The 22802-nt window shown below is 43.6% G+C and overlaps 1 protein-coding gene across 1 annotated transcript in view; it reads right to left on the bottom strand.

Moving 5' to 3' along the window:
- LOC135550031 (microtubule-actin cross-linking factor 1-like) overlaps window positions 1–22802 on the bottom strand; it is a 264531-nt gene that overhangs the window by 170287 nt on the left and 71442 nt on the right.

The raw sequence follows: 22802 nt of genomic DNA, 5'->3' as shown, positions 1-22802 counted from the left end.
GAGACTAATAATCTTTGCCAAGTTCTTCTCTCCATTGGAGCTCCCGCCCTCTTTTCCTCAACCCGCTCTTTTTCGCGAGCCCCCCTCTCACACTCGTACACTGAATTCCTTTCCCCTGAAACAAGCGCCCGGCTTTAAGCCGTTGCTCCGACCACACAGTATAACAAAAAAAGTTAGTAGACAGAATAAAAGCGATGTTGGGGTTCAAGTCGCTCGCTAGGGAGGAAACCACATGGGAGATAGTCTTTCCTGTCTGCGTGTGTCAGTGTGAGTGAGGGTGATTCAGGTCGCGTGTCAGGGTGGCATTTGCGTGAGAACGTGTTGCCGTCTCTGAGTGTTTATCTCTGTTGCTATGGTGAACCAATGTCACTCGTACCGAAATGTATTAATAGCTATCTTTGAATGGAAGTGTTCCGACTGCCGGTGACTTGATGTTCAGAGGTTGCGGGTGGGTTGACCACATATGTGTGTGTGAGAGAGAGTGTGTGTGTGAAATCGCAGTCTAAAAGAGTGTGAGAAATCACAACATGAGGGTTGCTAACTACAAGGGTAACTATGCTGTACTGTGTGTGTGTGTGTGTGTGTGTGTGTGTGTGTGTGTGTGTGTGTGTGTGTGTGTGTGTGTGTGTGTGTGTGTGTGTGTGTGTGTGTGTGTGTGTGTGTGTGTGTGTGTGTGTACGCGCGCGCGTTCATGAAGTCACGATATGCGAGACATACCGTCTCAGTGAGTCAGCATGGCAGGGGGACAGGGGGTAGAATGGCAGTAGGTCCTCGAGTTACTCACGCTTCACAGAGAACCGTGTGTGTGTGTGTGTGTGTGTGTGTGTGTCTCATGTACACTATGCAAGTGCATGTATTGCATTTGTAAATGTTCTCCTGCATGCCAACACTAATGTTAGAGGCAACAACTAACTGAATTGCTGTCCAAAATAAGACCAAGCAAAATATAAAAACAGAAAAAAGGTCATAAAATCCCATTTAGAATCAGATGAAGATTAATTGTGTAACACAGTGTGATAAGACCGATAGAGTAAAAGTGGGCAGAACATCACAGTCACCAGTATTTTGGAGAGACATCTTGATACCCAGTTGTTCAGCTTGTGGTTTCCACTATGACTGTCACATGCCAGTCTGCTCTGGGAACTTCCCGTGTTTAAATTACCCACCGTCCTCTCCGCCAAGAGCCAATCACATCAGAATCCGAGAAACACCATATCTAAATGCTAACCGCCACTACGCTTCAAAACCAAAACCCTGAGATGAAAACTGTAATACAAAGAGAGACGAAGAGAGAAAGACCTAACAAGGGTAATGTGTCAATGTTTGAGTAACAGCCACAAATCTGAGGTCAGGAGTGTGGAGCCACCGCTGTGATCGAAGAGGCCGGTGTGTGTTGGTGCAAACAGTGGCACAACAGTCAAACACAAGATCTGTCACACTAGTTGAATAGCCACACAAAACACAGTCAAAAATATGCTTCATACCACATCTTACAATAGTTGACTAAACGGTAGACCAACACCGCAATCAGACATTCACTGATCTGAACTTCATCACTAATAACCCCAGCAACATTTATTCAGAACATCGGAATTTTAATTTATAGAGCCGACGAAAGACAATTGAAATAAACAGATCTGTGCAAACCCAACTAAACTTGGACATCTGCCTTTTCTAGACGTGTGTAATTTGTGTGTGTGTGTGTGTAATTTGTGTGCGTGTGTGTGTAATTTGTGTGCGTGCGTGTGTGTGTGCGTGTGTGCGTGTGTGAGAGAACAGCCAAAAAAGGTACACGCATACAGGAGCAATGTAAACACACGTAGAAGACTGATGTGTGTGATGCAATTACCTCAGCTAACCTCTCTGGGCTTGATTGTCTGTAAGTGCAAGACCGTATCCACTATCAACTGTTTACACTGCCAGATTATCTAAGTGAATAGTTCGACAGCCAAGTTGATGAGTCTCTCGAGAACTAAGTGTCCCTGACCTTACTGAAATATCAAACAGTATAATCAACACATGAACAGAAATTATAATATGCAAGAGGTCAGAAGCGCATGCCAAAACGTACACACACGACAGTGAATGAGCGGATCATTGTGTGCCAAACACTGGCTGCCATGAAGTCAGGGCCTCAAACAGGGTCCGTTTCAAAGCCCCTCCACCAGAAAAGGAAACGTTCAATGCTGTGTGTGTACATAACACACACACACACGCAACCAATGAGCTGAGTGACTCATTGGACAAGGAAGGCGTTGAGATGTCAGACTACAGTACAGGCTTGACACACAGAGAGAGAGAGAGAGAGAGAGAGAGAGAGAGAGACAGAGAGACAGAGAGAGAGACAGAGATGGAAAGAGAGACGGGCGAAGGAAAGAAGAAAACAGAAAGATGGGGAAGAGATAGATGATGTTGATGGAGAGAAGGAGATCGAGGAGCTGGAGAGGGGTCAGAGAGAAAGAGACACGAGGGTGTCATTGCACAGCTCTGTGCGCTAATGGCTGTTTGTGTTGGGTTGTGAATGACCCATTTCATACAGAAAACATAATTCCCCTCCCACACACACACACACCGTTCATTGTGACCACTGTCATGACGGTCCCTGCTGTTCACACTTCCATTTCCAACATTATCCGTCTTTTACTTCTTCAATCAATAGCTGTGTTCCACTACTCATACCAACTCCACTAACCATACTATTTGAGAGGTGAATTGAGTATATAGTATGCTTACTGGTCAAAGTATGGATATAGTCAGTATGCTTACTGGTCATAGTATGGATATATTCAGTATGCTTATTGGTCATAGTATGGATATAGTCAGTGTGCTAATTGGTCATAGTATGGATATAGTCAGTATGGTTACTGTTCATAGTATGGATATAGTCAGTATGCTTATTGGTCATAGTATGGATATAGTCAGTGTGCTTATTGGTCATAGTATGGATATAGTCAGTATGGTTACTGTTCATAGTATGGATATAGTCAGTATGCTTATTGGTCATAGTATGGATATAGTCAGTATGCTTATTGGTCATAGTATGGATATAGTCAGTGTGCTTATTGCTTATTGGTCATAGTATGGATATAGTCAGTGTGCTTATTGGTCATAGTATGGATATAGTCAGTGTGCTTATTGGTCATAGTATGGATATAGTCAGTATGCTTATTGGTCATAGTATGGATATAGTCAGTGTGCTTATTGGTCATAGTATGGATATAGTCAGTGTGCTTATTGGTCATAGTATGGATATAGTCAGTGTGCTTACTGTTCATAGTATGGATATAGTCAGTGTGCTTATTGGTCATAGTATGGATATAGTCAGTGTGCTTATTGGTCATAGTATGGATATAGTCAGTGTGCTTATTGGTCATAGTATGGATATAGTCAGTATGCTTATTGGTCATAGTATGGATATAGTCAGTATGCTTATTGGTCATAGTATGGATATAGTCAGTGTGCTTATTGGTCATAGTATGGATATAGTCAGTATGCTTATTGGTCATAGTATGGATATAGTCAGTATGCTTATTGGTCATAGTATGGATATAGTCAGTATGCTTATGGTCATAGTATGGATATAGTCAGTATGGATATAGCTTATTGGTCATAGTATGGATATAGTCAGTATGCTTATTGGTCATAGTATGGATATAGTCAGTGTGCTTATGGATATAGTCTGGTCATAGTATGGATATAGTCAGTATGCTTACTGGTCATAGTATGGATATAGTCAGTATGCTTACTGGTCATAGTATGGATATAGTCAGTGTGCTTATTGGTCATAGTATGGATATAGTCAGTATGCTTATTGGTCTTATGGATATAGGTCATAGTATGGATATAGTCAGTATGGTTATTGGTCATAGTATGGATATAGTCAGTATGCTTATTGGTCATAGTATGGATATAGTCATAGTATGCTTATTGGTCATAGTATGGATATAGTCAGTATGGTTATTGGTCATAGTATGGATATAGTCAGTATGCTTATTGGTCATAGTATGGATATAGTCAGTATGCTTATTGGTCATAGTATGGTAATAGTCAGTGTGCTTACTGTTCATAGTATGGATATAGTCAGTGTGCTTATTGGTCATAGTATGGATATAGTCAGTATATAGTCTTATTGGTCATAGTATGGATATAGTCAGTGTGCTTATTGGTCATAGTATGGATATAGTCAGTATGCTTATTGGTCATAGTATGGATATATAGTCAGTATGTTATTGCTTATTGGTCATAGTATGGATATAGTCAGTGTGCTTATTGGTCATAGTATGGATATAGTATGGATATAGTCAGTGTGGATTATTGGTCATAGTATGGATATAGTCATAGTATGGATATAGTCAGTATATTGGTCATAGTATGGATATAGTCAGTATGGGATATAGTCAGTGTGCTTATTGGTCATAGTATGGATATAGTCAGTATGGATATAGTCAGTATGCTTATTGGTCATAGTATGGATAGTCAGTATGCTTATTGGTCATAGTATGGATATAGTCAGTGTGCTTATTGGTCATAGTATGGATATAGTCAGTATGCTTATTGGTCATAGTATGGATATAGTCAGTATGCTTATTGGTCATAGTATGGATATAGTCAGTATGCTTATTGGTCATAGTATGGATATAGTCAGTATGCTTATTGGTCATAGTATGGATATAGTCAGTATGCTTATTGGTCATAGTATGGATATAGTCAGTATGCTTACTGGTCATAGTATGGATATAGTCAGTATGCTTACTGGTCATAGTATGGATATAGTCAGTATGGTTACTGTTCATAGTATGGATATAGTCAGTGTGCTTATTGGTCATAGTATGGATATAGTCAGTATGCTTATTGGTCATAGTATGGATATAGTCAGTATGCTTATTGGTCATAGTATGGATATAGTCAGTATGCTTATTGGTCATAGTATGGATATAGTCAGTGTGCTTACTGTTCATAGTATGGATATAGTCAGTATGCTTATTGGTCATAGTATGGATATAGTCAGTATGCTTATTGGTCATAGTATGGATATAGTCAGTGTGCTTATTGGTCATAGTATGGATATAGTCAGTGTGCTTATTGGTCATAGTATGGATATAGTCAGTATGCTTATTGGTCATAGTATGGATATAGTCAGTATGGTTACTGTTCATAGTATGGATATAGTCAGTGTGCTTATTGGTCATAGTATGGATATAGTCAGTATGCTTATTGGTCATAGTATGGATATAGTCAGTATGCTTACTGGTCATAGTATGGATATAATTACTATGCTTATTGGTCATAGTATGGATATAGTCAGTGTGCTTATTGGTCATAGTATGGATATAGTCAGTATGGATATAGTCAGTATGCTTATTGGTCATAATATGGATATGGTCAGTATGCTTACTGGTCATAGTATGGATATAGTCAGTATGGTTACTGGTCATAGTATGGATATAGTCAGTATGCTTATTGGTCATAGTATGGATATAGTCAGTATGCTTACTGGTCATAGTATGGATATAGTCAGTATGCTTATTGGTCATAGTATGGATATAGTCAGTATGCTTATTGGTCATAGTATGGATATAGTCAGTATGCTTACTGGTCATAGTATGGATATATGGATATAGTCAGTATTGGTCATATATAGTCAGTATGGTATGGATTACTATGCTTATTGGTCATAGTATGGATATAGTCAGTGTGCTTATTGGTCATAGTATGGATATAGTCAGTGTGCTTATTGGTCATAGTATGGATATAGTCAGTATGGATATATGTATAGTATGCTTATTGGTCATAATATGGATATAGTCAGTATGCTTATGGTATAATCATATGTTATGGTCATAGTATGGATATAGTCAGTATGCTTACTGGTCATAGTATGGATATAGTCAGTATGCTTATTGGTCATAGTATGGATATAGTCAGTATGCTTATTGGTCATAGTATGGATATAGTCAGTATGCTTATTGGTCATAGTATGGATATAGTCAGTGTGCTTATTGGTCATAGTATGGATATAGTCAGTATGCTTATTGGTCATAGTATGGATATAATTAGTATGCTTATTGGTCATAGTATGGATATAGTCAGTATGCTTATTGGTCATAGTATGGATATAGTCAGTATGCTTATTGGTCATAGTATGGATATAGTCAGTATGCTTATTGGTCATAGTATGGATATAGTCAGTATGCTTATTGGTCATAGTATGGATATAGTCAGTATGCTTATTGGTCATAGTATGGATATAGTCAGTGTGCTTATTGGTCATAGTATGGATATAGTCAGTGTGCTTATTGGTCATAGTATGGATATAGTCAGTGTGCTTATTGGTCATAGTATGGATATAGTCAGTATGCTTATTGGTCATAGTATGGATATAGTCAGTATGCTTATTGGTCATAGTATGGATATAGTCAGTATGCTTATTGGTCATAGTATGGATATAGTCAGTATGCTTATTGGTCATAGTATGGATATAGTCAGTATGCTTATTGGTCATAGTATGGATATAGTCAGTGTGCTTATTGGTCATAGTATGGATATAGTCAGTATGCTTATTGGTCATAGTATGGATATAGTCAGTGTGCTTATTGGTCATAGTATGGATATAGTCAGTATGGTTACTGTTCATAGTATGGATATAGTCAGTATGCTTATTGGTCATAGTATGGATATAGTCAGTGTGCTTATTGGTCATAGTATGGATATAGTCAGTATGCTTATTGGTCATAGTATGGATATAGTCAGTATGCTTATTGGTCATAGTATGGATATAGTCAGTATGCTTACTGGTCATAGTATGGATATAGTCAGTATGCTTACTGGTCATAGTATGGATATAGTCAGTGTGCTTACTGGTCATAGTATGGATATAGTCAGTATGCTTATTGGTCATAGTATGGATATAGTCAGTGTGCTTACTGTTCATAGTATGGATATAGTCAGTATGCTTATTGGTCATAGTATGGATATAATTAGTATGCTTATTGGTCATAGTATGGATATAGTCAGTATGCTTATTGGTCATAGTATGGATATAGTCAGTATGCTTACTGGTCATAGTATGGATATAGTCAGTATGCTTACTGGTCATAGTATGGATATAGTCAGTGTGCTTACTGTTCATAGTATGGATATAGTCAGTATGCTTACTGTTCATAGTATGGATATAGTCAGTATGGTTACTGTTCATAGTATGGATATAGTCAGTATGCTTATTGGTCATAGTATGAATATAGTTAGTATGCCAAAATTTCCCGGATGTCGCACTAAATTCGACAAAATATGTATAGACGCAGAGGACACGTTTTCCGTACTTTAGGGCCCATAATGCAATTCTTCAGGAGATGTACGTGGCTTCGCATTGTTTCCAGATTTGAAGAAAATGGCTGAAAATATGCAGCCGAAGTACAAGGAGAGTGGATACAAATGCATTGCTTTATCTAATTACGACAAATGTTTTTTTTAAATGTTGAGCAATGTAATAAAGTAATGACTTTTCAAATAAGTTACCTTACATTGGCTGACAGGCTATTGGTTTATTGACTACGCTGTCCTAGGACATTCGGGATATAGTCAGCTCTGGCTATCTCCACCGATTTCAGGTCATAGTGTACAGAGTGCTTATTGAGGTTGCAGGTGAAATGGTCATAGCAAAGGCAGCATCAAACAGACAATCTGACAATGCTCTGAATTTCATAGAGCTCACTCTGGCACTCCAGATTGAATTTCAGAACACACCCAGTCATAAAATGTCTAACTAGTCATCCTGTCAACTTCTGGTAGACAGATGAAGAGCTTGTACGCTCAACTGAAAGGATACTGTTCCTTTACAGTATGCTAAAATGCACTAATAGTATATAGTATATACTCATTAAGTATGTAGTATACAGTATGCTAGTATGGGTATTAGAACATGGCTATGGTCCTTTCCATTATTTTATCCCCCCATCTACCCTTCAGTTGCTTGAGTCTGCAGCATCCTATAGGATAGGGAGTCCGCCAACTAGGTCACACACACCGTGCCTAGTTAAGTAAAGGTTAAATAATAACAAATAAAACACTATTAACTGAAACATGCCCCTCGCCCACACAGAAGCACATGGGGAGTGGGGACAGACTGTGCTCGCATGAACACTGTATGCACACACACACACACACACACACCACATTACATTAAGCTCTGCAGCAAAAATCAATTACAATACATATGATCTATTAAAACCATGAGGTTTGGAGAGACTTCCCCATACTCCATTTTTTCCCCATACGTCCTTGTCATCTTAAAATAGCCCACGGGAAACATTAGAATGACAGCAGCATGAGGAAGAGGTGAATGAGAGGGGAGGAAGACAGACAGCAACAACAGGGCCATGACTCAACTGGCTTTGGCATGTCTTGTCAGAAGCAAAAAGCAAAACCAAGTCGCTCTTTCCCTGTCCGCTCTGTCTGTCCGCTCTGTCTGTCCGCTCTGTCTGTCCGCTCTGTCTGTCCGCTCTGTCTGTCCGCTCTTCCATTTCTTCGGTTCATTCTCTGCTCACCACACCCATCCTCTATCTTCTCCTAGTTTCATCCTCTGCTTTTTCCCTTGTGCCATAGATGCGGATCAAGCTTGCCCCTGAAATACAAGTCTTCAAATACAGTAGGCTAATAGCAATAGAATAGACACACACGGGCAAACCTAAGCAATATGGTACTAAATGTACTACAGGGACACATTGGTCATGTTCCATTCCGTTGGTCCACGAACCGGAAGGTCGCTGGTTCAAATCCCAGAGCCGGCAAGGTGGAAAAATATGCCGTTTTAACCTCCAACAACAACTGCTCTCTGGGTGTGGATGTGGATTAAGGAAGCCCCACGCACCTCTGATTCAGAGGGTTGGGTTAAATACACAAGACACATTTACATTGAATGCATTCAGTTGAGCAACTGACTAAGTATCCCCTTTCCTACTTTTTAGAATACATGATATTGTAGTAGTGTCCAGTCCAGTCACCAGCTGTGTGGCCCTGACCCCTCATCACTGGGCGCCCCTGCAGTGCCGCAGTGGCCCGGTGACCACTCAACACCTTCATTGCTGCCATGAGCACACAAACACTTCCTGAAGAGGAAACTGCGCCAGCCAGGGTATTCCCCAACTCCACACTGTTCTATTCAATACGCCAGCTTGCAAGTTCAGAAAAATCTTTTTTTTTTAAATGTAAAAAAGTGGGAGAACAGGATCTGAGGAAGGGGGGGGGCAGAGAGTTTGATACAACGGGGGTTAAAAGAGTTCAGTTGAATACCACTGCTCTTCAAAATTGCAACAATGTATCTGAGTTTAGTTACATGGTAGTACAGTAGGACAGTGTATTGTAAATGTTCAGCCTGCGGCATAGTAGAACGCAGGATGCTTTAGACACTGGAGGGAACTAGGGCCAATTTGCACAAAGCAAACAGCCTCAATTTCTCTCCAGGTTCATCCAGGACACGAGGCCTCTGTAATGCCACATTCTACAGTTAGGGGGCAACATGGTTCCATTTACAAAAGTGTATACAGGCCTTGAACCACAGTGACAAACACAGAGCAGTTAGACGAGCAAAAAAGGACTCTCAGTTCTCCCGCTTCTAGTAAACTGTAACCAATATGAGCCGCACAACACAAACAGCAACAGGGTCAATTATAAAAAGGGATAAAGAGCTAACATTAAGCCAATCCTTGGCTTTACTGAGTAAACATACAGGTCTACGAGTAAAACACTAACAGCAGACACACAGATAGACATAGTGATGGAGGCAGGAGCCGAACACACTCTCCCTCCAGCGTATACAGTACACTTGTTTTCAGACTGGGAGAGGTTAAAATCCCTGGGTCAACTAGGCAGAAGTAATCACAGACAGAGTGGGAAGTCTGCATCATTAGAGCATTGTAAAAAAAACAAATTAAAAAAATCACACAGAGCTAATGAAGGCACAGATAGATACTGTAGTCTACAGTTTAGAAAATTGCCTGCCTTATCGGCAACAAACCTTCCATGGCAACAACATGGTCGTTTGCATCATTACTTGAGTGGTCTTGGAATTATTATTATTTTTATATCAAAAGAGAGTTTGCCGAACACACTACGGGAATGAGAATAGTGCTTGCAACATCCATGGCACACAATCAAAGCAACAGGGTGGCATTTACAAACCAACCCTGCAAGTGATGAGCAGAGTGGGATGAGGGAGCGTGTTTTGACAGGGGTACTAAAAGGCTCTCTCTCTCCCTCCAGTGAGACAGAGGAGGCCCTACGGTGCCATTAGAGAGATTAAAGCAGGAGATATGTGCTGCAGATAGAGTGGAATTACAACTCACACAGGAGTCAGGATTGGCCTGAGAGTGGTACCCTAGGAATACTGACCTATGGTCAGTTGAGGTTTGAGGCCCTTACTGGTTAAGGTTAGGATTTGGGGAGGGTAATATGACCCTAGATCTGTGATTGTGACTAACGGCAAATTCAACCTGGTTAGGTGGTGGAGGCTACAGAGTGTATGACAAAGGCGTCGATGACAATTCCAGTTCATGTCAAAATGAATTTCACCTCGGAGAACGCTCTCCTACTCATTGAGCGTGTAAAACGAGAGTATACTTGTACAAACTCAGGAAGTTCACAGAAATTCAGCCCCTGAATAAATCGATTTCTTGACCTATGTTGACAGACAGAGCCACCATGCGAGTGAAAATGAGGAACAACAGAGGAGAGGAAATGGAGGCGAAGATAAAGGAGGAAAGGGCATGAGGAGAGCGAGAGAGAACATTGCTTTGAAGTGCATGACGATAAACCAGTGGTGGAGACTGGCGTGAGGAACACCCATTGAGTCACTAGGATACCGAATGAGATTAGCCATCTGACATTTACTGTACGAGGCACTACAGTCTGAGAGGCTACATTCCAGTCACACACATCAATACTCCTCGGGCAAGAACTGAGACAGAGAGGAGGTGAGTGACAAACACATTTGTTGGCAAGGGCAGAAAGGTAGAGAAAGCGGTGTTGTTTACAGGAAACACCCTTATAGTTCCACAGTGACCTCCAGGCAGGCAGCTCTCCAGGCAGGCAGCTCTCCAGGCAGGCAGCTCTCCAGGCAGGCAGCTCTCCAGGCAGGCAGCTCTCCAGGCAGGCAGCTCTCCAGGCAGGCAGCTCTCCAGGCAGGCAGCTCTCCAGGCAGGCAGCTCTCCAGGCAGGCAGCTCTCCAGTGGTGCTTAGCTCAGCCAGGGGAACAAACTCATCAAATAATAGGCCTCACCTGGAGGTCAAACCAGCAGGCATACCCGGGTCATGTTCATTAAGGCACCAACGTTTTAAAAAAAACAAACATTGCAACTGAAAATGAAAATGGGTACTTCTCATTGGACAAGCCCAGGTAGTCCCTCTCCCAGTTTGTCTTTTTTGGTCTGTTTGGTGCCTTGGTGAACAGGACCAAGTCCACTGCCCTGCTGTCCGTCAACCAGATGGAGACCTCAGAGGTAGCCAAGTCATAACAGAGTGTGTAAAGTGTCATAACAGGGGCATATCTGACGAGCAGGACCGTGTCAAAATAGGAAAGATCTCACCAGTGCATCGACATGCCTGACACTGCCTGTCCAAACAGGTCAAAAGGTACCTGGGCTGGCGCCAGTGGAGAGACTCTACCATTGTTTATACACTGTGGTGCAAAGACAAGCCAGGCCAACTTCCCCTGGGTCACAGGGTTTTCTGTTAATAAAATAGTTGCCGTAGGCAGGCCACCAGCCGTAGGCAGTCCACCAGCCGTAGGCAGGCCACCAGCCGTAGGCAGGCCATCAGCGCATCACCCACCACTTTACAACGTGAGCTGGAGGCAGTAGGCATTATGAAAACAGACTTAATGGTTTGAAACCGGAATCTTTTACTTTATATTGTGAGACACGTGTTACCTTGATTGAAAATCCGACCAGAGAGGTGGGGGCGATTCATAGTCAGCGTGCCAGTTGAAGTTTGGGGAAGCATATCATTGATCCTACCAGTTCCGATCTGCATGCCAGTTGAGATTCTCAAGTGTGCATTCTTTTGTGGAACAGATTCACTTCAATAACACTTTTGTTTCTCAAACTCATTCTCAGGTGGTTAATAATAAAGTTTAAATGTAGATATTTTTAATTTTTATATATAATGCCAGAGCACCAGTCTCTTGTCATATGAACACATTGATGCACTGATCATTGATGGCGAAACAGCCTAAACGGAAATGGAACTCAGATTGCCAATGCAGTCGCTGGCCTATAACTTACCTTGTCAACAACAGTAAAAAACACAAAGCAGACAAATCAAATTTTAAAAACGGTTCAAAATATAGCCTACTGATAAATTCCAGTTCTTTCAACCACATTCATCTCTCTACTCAGCCCGTCTGCCTCCCTTTCCATCAGTCTTGACATTCGCTGCTGCTACTGAAGTGCAACATTGATTTGATACAATCAACTTGACCCCGCCCAAAGCCGTCTCCAGCCAAGTCGGATCATTGTATCAGCTGGCCTATTCTGGGACGTCAGAGGTCCCAGCGCCAGTGAGCTCGGGCAAAATAAACAAACAAAAAAGGGCAAACAATTCATATGAAACAATGAATACGCAAGAATTGGCGGGAGACTGAGTGGATTCTGGAGAGCTGAGCCATACATTCTGGAGAGAGACAGGTCTATCCTCAAGACACATCATCTACACACATATTTCAGATGTTTCTACACCGATAGCCATAACTCAATTATGAACTAGGCCTTTCGCCACGCCTGTAAAATAATTCCTCGTGCCATTTCTCTCCTGTCCTGTTGGTTTTCATATTAACTTTCGGGAAGAGAAATACACAATCCTAATCATAATTAGAAAGTGAATATCTTTCTCATCAGAAAACAATGCTAAAAATGACATACGACCCGTCACGCAATTATTGCTTTGAATGTACAGTTGAAGTCAGAAGTTTAAATTCACTTAGGTTGGAGTCATTAAAACTCGTTTTTCATCCACTCCACAAATTTCTTGTTAATAACAAACTACAGTTTTGGCAAGTCGGTTAGGACATCTACTTTGTGCATGACAAGCAATTCTTCCAACAATTGTTTAAAGACAGATTATTTCACTTATAATTCACTGTATCACAATTCCAGTGGGTCAGAAGTTTCCATACATTAAGTTGACTGTGCCTTTTAACAGCTTGGAACATTCCAGAAAATTATGTCATGGCTTTAGAAGCTTCTGATAGGCTAATTGACATAATTTGAGTCAATTGGAGGTGTAATTGTGGATATATTTCAAGGCCTACCTTCAAACTCAGTGCCTCTTTGCTTGACATCATGGGAAAAATCAACACGAAAATCAGTCAAGACCTTAGAAAAAAAATTGAAGACCTCAACAAGTCTGGTTCATCCTTGGGAGCAATTTCCAAACACCTGAAGGTACTACGTTCATCTGTACAAACAATAGTACGCGAGTATAAACACCATGGGACCACGCAGCTGTCATACCGCTCAGGAAGGAGACGGGTTCTGTCTCCTAGAGATGAACGTACTTTGGTGTGAAAAGTGAAAATCAATCCCAGTACAACAGCAAAGGACCTTGTGAAGATGTTGGAGGAAACAGGTACAAAAGTATCCATATCCACAGTAAAACGAGTCCTATATTGACAACCTGACCCACTGGGAATGTGATGAAAGAAATAAAAGCTGAAATAAATCTCTACAGGGATTTTTTTTTTTTACTAGAATTAAAATGTCAGAAATTGTGAAACTGAGTTTAAATGTATTTGGCTAAGGTGTATGTATGTAAACTTCGACTTAAACTGTAAGTATTCAGACCCTTTACTCAGTTCTTTGTTGAAGCACCTTTGGCAGCGATTACAGCCTTGAGTCTTCTTGGGCATGATGCTACAAGCTTGGCACAACTGTATTTTGGGAGTTAAACCCATTCTTCTCTGCAGATCCTCTCAAGCTGTCAGGTTGGATGGTTACTGTCTGGTTACTGTCTGGTTACTCGACCATTAAGCAGCTTTCTTCAAATAACTAGCTCAACTTAACTGTTCCTTTCAGTTTGGGTTCCCACCGTTCCCTTTGTGTGGCCTACCACTTCACGGCTGAGCCATGCTCCTTGACATTACCACTTTTTATTTTTTTATTTCACCTTTATTTAACCAGGTAGGCTAGTTGAGAACAAGTTCTCATTTACAACTGCGACCTGGCCAAGATAAAGCATAGCAGTGTGAACAGACAACACAGAGTTACACATGGAGTAAACAATTAACAAGTCAATAACACAGTAGAAAAAAAAAGAAAAGAAAAAAAGGGGAGTCTATATACAATGTGTGCAAAAGGCATGAGGAGGTAGGCGAATAATTACAATATTGCAGATTGACACTGGATTGATAAATAATCATGTACAGGTAGAGATATTGGTGTGCAAAAGAGCAGAAAAGTAAATAAATAAAAACTGTGGGGATGAGGTAGGTGAAAATGGGTGGGCTATTTACCAATAGATTATGTACAGCTGCAGCGATCGGTTAGCTGCTCAGATAGCTGATGTTTGAAGTTGGTGAGGGAGATAAAGGTCTCCAACTTCAGCGATTTTGCAATTCGTTCCAGTCACAGGCAGCAGAGTACTGGAACGAAAGTCGGCCGAATGAGGTGTTGGCTTTAGGGATGATCAGTGAGATACACCTGCTGGAGCGCGTGCTACGGATGGGTGTTGCCATCGTGACCAGTGAACTGTGATAAGGCGGAGCTTTACCTAGCATGGACTTGTAGATGACCTGGTGCCAGTGGGTCTTGCGACGAATATGTAGCGAGGGCCAGCCGACTAGAGCATACAAGTCGCAGTGGTGGGTAGTATAAGGTGCTTTAGTGACAAAACGGATGGCACTGTGATAAACTGCATCCAGTTTGCTGAGAAGAGTGTTGGAAGCAATTTTGTAGATGACATCGCCGAAGTCGAGGATCGGTAGGATAGTCAGTTTTACTAGGGTAAGCTTGGCAGCGTGAGTGAAGGAGGCTTTGTTACGGAATAGAAAGCCGACTCTTGATTTGATTTTCGATTGTAGATGTTTGATATAAGTCTGGAAGGAGAGTTTGCAGTCTAGCCAGACACCTAGGTACTTATAGATGTCCACATATTCAAGGTCGGAACCATCCAGTGTGGTGATGCTAGTCGGGCATGCGGGTGCAGGCAGCGATCTGTTGAAAAGCATGCATTTGGTTTTACTAGCGTTTAAGAGCAGTTGGAGGCCACGGAAGGAGTGTTGTATGGCATTGAAGCTCGTTTGGAGGTTAGATAGCACAGTGTCCAAGGAAGGGCCGGAAGTATATAGAATGGTGTCGTCTGCGTAGAGGTGGATCAGGGAATCGCCCCAGCAAGAGCAACATCATTGATATATACAGAGAAAAGAGTCGGCCTGAGAATTGAACCCTGTGGTACCCCCATAGAGACTGCCAGAGGACCGGACAGCATGCCCTCCGATTTGACACACTGAACACTGTCTGCAAAGTAATTGGTGAACCAGGCAAGGCAGTCATCCGAAAAACCTAGGCTACTGAGTCTGCCGATAAGAATATGGTGATTGACAGAGTCGAAAGCCTTGGCAAGATCGATGAAGACGGCTGCACAGTACTGTCTTTTATCGATGGCGGTTATGATGTCGTTTAGTACCTTGAGTGTGGCTGAGGTGCACCCCTGACCGGCTCGGAAACCAGATTGCATAGCGGAGAAGGTACGGTGGGATTCGAGATGGTCAGTGACCTGTTTGTTGACTTGGCTTTCGAAGACCTTAGATAGGCAAGGCAGAATGGATATAGGTCTGTAACAGTTTGGGTCCATGGTGTCTCCCCCTTTGAAGAGGGGGATGACTGCGGCAGCTTTCAATCCTTGGGGATCTCAGACGATATGAAAGAGAGGTTGAACAGGCTGGTAATAGGGGTTGCGACAATGGCGGCGGATAGTTTCAGAAATAGAGGGTCCAGATTGTCAAGCCCAGCTGATTTATACGGGTCCAGGTTTTGCAGCTCTTTCAGAACATCTGCTATCTGGATTTGGGTAAAGGAGAACCTGGAGAGGCTTGGGCGAGGAGCTGCGGGGGGCCGGAGCTGTTGGTCGAGGTTGGAGTAGCCAGGCGGAAGGCATGGCCAGCCGTTGAGAAATGCTTGTTGAAGTTTTCAATAATCATGGATTTGTCGGTGGTGACCGTGTTCCCTAGCCTCAGTGCAGTGGGCAGCTGGGAGGAGGTGCTCTTGTTCTCCATGGACTTCACAGTGTCCCAGAACTTTTTGGAGTTGGAGCTACAGGATGCAAACTTCTGCCTGAAGAAGCTGGCCTTAGCTTTCCTGACTGACTGCGTGTATTGGTTCCGGACTTCCCTGAACAGTTGCATATCGCGGGGACTGTTCGATGCTATTGCAGTCCGCCACAGGATGTTTTTGTGCTGGTCGAGGGCAGTCAGGTCTGGAGTGAACCAAGGGCTGTATCTGTTCTTAGTTCTGCATTTTTTGAACGGAGCATGCTTATCTAAAATGGTGAGGAAGTTACTCTTAAAGAATGACCAGGCATCCTCAACTGACGGGATGAGGTCAATGTCCTTCCAGGGTACCCGGGCCAGGTCGATTAGAAAGGCCTGCTCACAGAAGTGTTTTAGGGAGCGTTTGACAGTGATGAGGGGTGGTCGTTTGACTGCGGCACCGTAGCGGATACAGGCAATGAGGCAGTGGTCGCTGAGACCCTGATTGAAGACAGCGGAGGTGTATTTGGAGGGCCAGTTGGTCAGGATGACGTCTATGAGGGTGCCCTTGCTTACAGAGTTAGGGTTGTACCTGGTGGGTTCCTTGATGATTTGTGTGAGATTGAGGGCATCTAGCTTAGATTGTAGGACTGCTGGGGTGTTAAGCATATCCCAGTTTAGGTCACCTAACAGAACAAACTCTGAAGCTAGATGGGGGGGCAATCAATTCACAAATGGTGTCCAGGGCACAGCTGGGCACACTTCACAATAACAGCACTTGCAGTTGACCAGGGCAGCTTAGACAAACTAACTTGTTGGAAAGGTGGCATCCATTGACGGTGCCACGTTGAATGTCACGGAGGTCTTCAGTATTTTTGTATTTAATTTTATCTTTATTTAACCAGGCAAGTCAGTTAAGAACAAATTCTTATTGACAGTGATGGCCTACACCACAAACCCGGATGACGCTGGGCCAATTTTGCACCACCCTAAGGGGCTCCCAATCATGGCCAGTGTTGGCCGTTATTGTAAATAAGTATTTGTTCATAAATGACTTGCCTGGTTAAATAAAATACAAATTCTTAAGCGCTCACTTTTGTATATATACACACACTATGTGTCCGGTAAATTTCTCAAATGGCCGGTAAATTAATATATTCCCTGTGACGTTGTCTGGCGGCACATTTTCCTAGCGGAAACCCTGCTGGGTCGTGTTACCTGGGTCTTCCACTAGCACCGACGTTTCTGGAAACATCTTCATTGAGGAAAAATGTACTCACTGCGATTGTGATGTGGTTGTCTCACCCAGCTATGTTAAGATGAATGCACAGAGTCACTCTGGATAAGAGAGTCTGCTAAATGTGTTCATTAGGGCACAGCAACACAGTTTAAAACATCTTGCAATGTAAAAGGAAAACAAGTGTTGACTTGACAAGTTACAGAAGTACCCTTCACTGCCCTCGGTTGACCTGACTAACACTCCTCCATTCATTCCTATGGTGCAGTGTCAAAATAGTGTGTGTGGCACTGACACCGGTGACTGCGTCAGAGGAGAAGCTGAGGCACCCAGGCGATGGTGTAGCTCAGGCTCTGACCCAGTACATTTTCTCAGCAGTTCTCACACAGCAGCAGAACCTCCAACTCACTGCTGCCTCCTGCAGTAGCACCGTCACTGACCACAGAAAGGAGGGAAAGGGGGGGGACAGAGAGAGCAAGGAGGGGATGGTTTATCATCATGAGATGGCACAGAGAAGGCCTCTATGGATGGTGGGAATGGGGGGAGGAGACCGAAAGAGAGAGATTTATAACCTTGTGAGAACAAAGGGAGCTGTCAGCCCCTTATCCAAACCCCTTTGGCTTTAGAATCCTTACTTAAATCACAAGTTAATGAGTGGAGAGGGGAATAGAGAGAGAGAGCACGAGACAGACAGACGACAGAGAGCGCAAGCTGAGAGAGAGCCGGCGACAGAGAGCCGGCGACAGAGAGCCGGCGACAGAGAGCCCGCGACAGAGAGCCCGCGACAGAGAGCCGAGCCGGCGACAGAGAGCCGGCGACAGAGAGCGCGAGCCGGCGACAGAGAGCGCGAGCCGGCGACAGAGAGCGCGAGCCGGCGACAGAGAGCGCGAGCCGGCGACAGAGAGCGCGAGCCGGCAAGCCGGCGACAGCGAACACTACATAGGGTAGGAGGTGATTAAGAGGGTACAAGGGGTGTGTGAGTGAAAGAGGGAGAAATAAACAGAATTGAGGGTCATGAGAAGAAAAAAGCAGGAGCAAGAAAACACTTAAGTCCGAGGATGAGAGGTTGGGAAAAGACCAGACCGAGAAAAAAGGGAATAAGAAAAAAAGAGGAGTGTGAAGAGTACACAAAAATACAGGGTGACACTAGGCTCATTTTAACCCAGCTGTTCCCTGTCACCATGGTAACTCTTCAATTACACCACTGCCCTTTCTAGTCAGGCACTTGACCCGACCTCATAAAAAGTTCTAATTATTATGGCCTAGCTGGGCCTCAGAGGCGTCTACTACAATGCCTGCTGAGAAATGGGTGTCCGTGGCACAATGGCGCTCGTGGTAATGTTCACTATCGGTTGATTTAGGATCAGCTCTTCCTGAGTTAGTCATCATTTTGCCCATTGAGTTTAGTGGCAAAACTGGTCCTAGTCCTGTTGTTAGGAGGTATAGAGTGGGCAAAATGGACAATTGCCAGGGTTCAGTGACTCCCACACTAGGACAGAGTTGTACTTTTGTCTCATAAGAGCAAAGGTCACCTGCGTTGTTTACCACCAAAGTGTGTGTGTGTGTCTCTCTCTCTCAAAGTAAGACCATACCGGCCCAGATAATGGAATTCAGAGGAAATGCTAGTTAGTTCACATTATTAGTGAAGTAGCTAGTGCTCATCCCAGACCTGTGTTATGGTGTGTGAGAGAGTCAGAGGGCATTGTATTGTGTGTGCTCAGTGTAGTCGCAGTCACTCAGTCACGCCAAATGCAGAGCGATGGGAAAGGACCACCATGAGTGACCATCCAACTGGGGGACAGGGGAAGAATGTCCATGTGTCAAGTAGAGTGTGGAAGTCTTACAATATTTTATGCATGTGGGCACACTAATGAGCGCTTGTATTTGCCACACGTGAGAGAGTACCTACCATCAATAACCACCAGGCAACCAGTTTCCCCTAAGTGACTGAACTTCCCATTGGCTAAGTGACGGAACGGAAGACAAACGGATGTGCAAGGGGTGGTCTCGGAAGAGAGAAGGATAAAGAAAGAGGAGTGGAGAGGCAGATCAAGAATGAAGAACGGGTTTCTGTCCGGCACGGTAATGTGGAAAAAGATCAATCGCCATGTTAATTACCGCGCTCAGTCGGGTTCGTTAAGGAGCGGTAATCCCGTTTTAACGAGCTTTGTTGACGCACATTGAGGGGTTTAGTTCTGAACCGGCTAGAAAGGTACTGGACCCGGTAGGGCTGGGTTTCCTTTGAAGAACACCGCTGGTATGGAGAGAGCTAACAACGTAGGACAGGAGAGAGGGAGGAGAGAGAGGGCAAGGTGTGGGGCAGATGGAGAGATGGTGGACAAAGATAACTAAACAGTTGAGGACAGGAGAGAGGAGCAGCAGGAGAGAGAGAAAAAAAAACAAACAAAGACAAAACCAGAGAAGACAGACAGAGATGAGTACAGAAAGAGGGAAAGAGTGTTACTGGTGCCTGAGAGTTTTCCTGCCACTTTGTATTAGTGTCGCTGTTTCCTATTGATCGCTGGCTCAGTACACAGCGTCCTCATTGGCCACAATGCCTTATGTCAACAAAGCACCTTTGAGGCCCAGATCAAATACTGGGAGGGAGGGACAGAGAGTGTGACTGGAGGAGGGAGGGTGTGAGAAAGGAAAAAAAGGGTGCGTAACTGAGTGAGTGACTGAGTGAGAGAGATGTAGTTCACTTCTGTATGTGTTGTGTTTACTGTTATTTTTTGTTTATTTAACTTTTGTATATTATCTACCTCACTTGCTTTGGCAATGTTAACACGTTTCCCATGCCAATAAATACCCTTGAATTGAATTGCGAGAGAGGTTTGGGGCCAGGGGGAAGAGGAGAAAAACAAACAGGAGGCCCCTCCATCCTATGGCCTGACAATAAGTGGGCTTTGATTCTGCCGCCTCACTCAAAGCAAACATACAAGCATGCACGCAAAAACACACAACGACCAACAGATACACAGTACCAGTCAAACGTTTGGACACCTACTCAACCCAGAATTTCTTCATTTTTACTATTCTCTACACTGTATAATATCTATGAAATAACACATATGGAATCATGTAGTAACCCCCCCCCCCCCCTTTTAATTCACATCGGGAATGTTGAGATCAACTCTCATCGACTCGGCGTGTTGGATAGAATGTGTGTGTGGATGTGGGTGTGTATGTGTGTGGGGGTGTGTCACCTGAGTGGGTTGATTCACTGATGTGGGCATCCTGTCTGGGTTGGCGCCCCCCCTTGGGTTGTGCCGTGGCAGAGATCTTTGTGGGCTATACTCAGCCTTGTCTCAGGATGGTAAATTGGTGGTTGAAGATATCCCTCTAGTGGTGTGGGGGCTGTGCTTTGGCAAAGTGGGTGGGGTTTATCCTTCCTGTTTGGCCCTGTCCGGGGGTGTCCTCGAATGGGGCCATAGTGTCTCCTGACCCCTCCTGTCTCAGCCTCCAGTATTCATGCTGCAGTAGTTTATGTCGGGGGTCTAGGGTCAGTTTGTTATATCTGGAGTACTTATCCTGTCCTATTCGGTGTCCTGTGTGAATCTAAGTGTGTGTTCTCTAATTCTCTCTTTCTTTCTCTCTCTCGGAGGACCTAAGCCCCAGGACCATGCCTCAGGACTACCTGACATGATGACTCCTTGCTGTCCCCAGTCCACCTGGCCGTGCTGCTGCTCCAGTTTCAACTGTTCTGCCTTATTATTATTCGACCATGCTGGTCATTTATGAACATTTGAACCTCTTGGCCGTTCTGTTATAATCGCCACCCGGCACAGCCAGAAGAGGACTGGCCACCCCACATAGCCTGGTTCCTCTCTAGGTTTCTTCCGAGGTTTTGGCCTTTCTAGGGAGTTTTCCCTAGCCACCGTGCTTCTACACCTGCATTGCTTGCTGTTTGGGGTTTTAGGCTGGGTTTCTGTACAGCACTTTGTGACATCAGCTGATGTACGAAGGGCCATATAAATACATTTATTTTGATTTAGGGCCGGGACAATACCAGTATCACGATACTCGTTAGTATAGTGGCAAGGGATCAAAACACAAAAGCAGTTCTCATATATTTAGGAAAACAATGTTGGATACAAACATTGTGTTGTCACCCAGAGTCACATTTATTTTACAAGCTAGAGCACCCAATATTTCACATACTGCAGATTTTTTTTAAAGGACCAAAGAGTTTTGACTGCTTTGCGTTTTGAATTTTGGCATGGAACAAATATATATTACGACACTGGTATCGTCACAGCCTTGGTGTGGGTGTTTCTTAACTGTAGCTGCGTCAGCATGGACAGAATGATGTGTTGTCCTTCAGGTCGATAAAACAAAGTGAATAGGATTTGGGGTGGCATTGAACCAGACTGCATTCAACCGAACTAAAACGCATTAAACGGAACTACATTCAGTAGACTAACTGGGCGTTTGATTAAGATAAACAGAAAAAAGGAGGAAACAAAACCGAACCAGAATAGAAAAGACATCAAGTTACATCGACCTACGCTGGACAACGCTAACATCAAACAATATCGTGTAAACTATAGATTTAAAACTCATTTGACAATGAATCACATCGACAAGTTGTATACTGAACTACAGGAGAACATAGACAATGAACAAAACCAAAAATTAAACTAAAAACAATCATGTCCATACTGAACAGGCCATATTGAATTACAGTAGAGCGCATTGACAGGAACAACCATGAACGAACGTGAAACTACTGTAAGAAGAGGAAGACGGGCTCAGGAGGATGTTGACACTGGGGGAAGGTTGAACGATAGAGTGAAAACAGGAAAAAGGAGAGCGACAGAGTGAGTAAGGAGGAGTGTGTGACGATGACAGTGAGTCGGAGCCAGCTGGGAGGGATTACACGACATTGCGCCATGTCGTGTCGCCGAGGCGAGGCCATGAGGAGAGACTGGGGGAACAGGATCAAGGTGTTAAGGCGAGACTCTCCTTTTTCATATCCTCCTCCCGTTCTCCATTCATCCTTCAACCGCTTCTCCATAGACTCCTCCATTTCCTCCAAAAGCTCTTCCTAATGTGACCCATTCCGTGCTCTCCCTCCACAAATCTTATTTCTTCCCTGTGTTTTCTTCTACTAATCTCCTCCCACTGCTCCCCTCCTTTCCCCTGTCTCCTTCTTCATGTCCCCTGCTCAACTCGCGTCTCTCTTCTCTCTCGCCCACACCCTTAAGGTCGTTGCCACACTGTCTGGTAGAGCGCACAACTTACCACTGCACTCGCAACACGGCCCATCATTACACGCACTCCGGGTTCTGTGTGGTTACAGAGCAGAGGGAGGACCAGAGTTAGAAACCG

The sequence above is a fragment of the Oncorhynchus masou genome, chromosome 12, assembly GCF_036934945.1.
Source record: "Oncorhynchus masou masou isolate Uvic2021 chromosome 12, UVic_Omas_1.1, whole genome shotgun sequence".
NCBI classification, from domain to species: Eukaryota; Metazoa; Chordata; class Actinopteri; order Salmoniformes; family Salmonidae; genus Oncorhynchus; species Oncorhynchus masou.
Note: the sequence above shows the minus strand (reverse complement) of the source record. Positions and strands in the feature narration are given on the sequence as shown.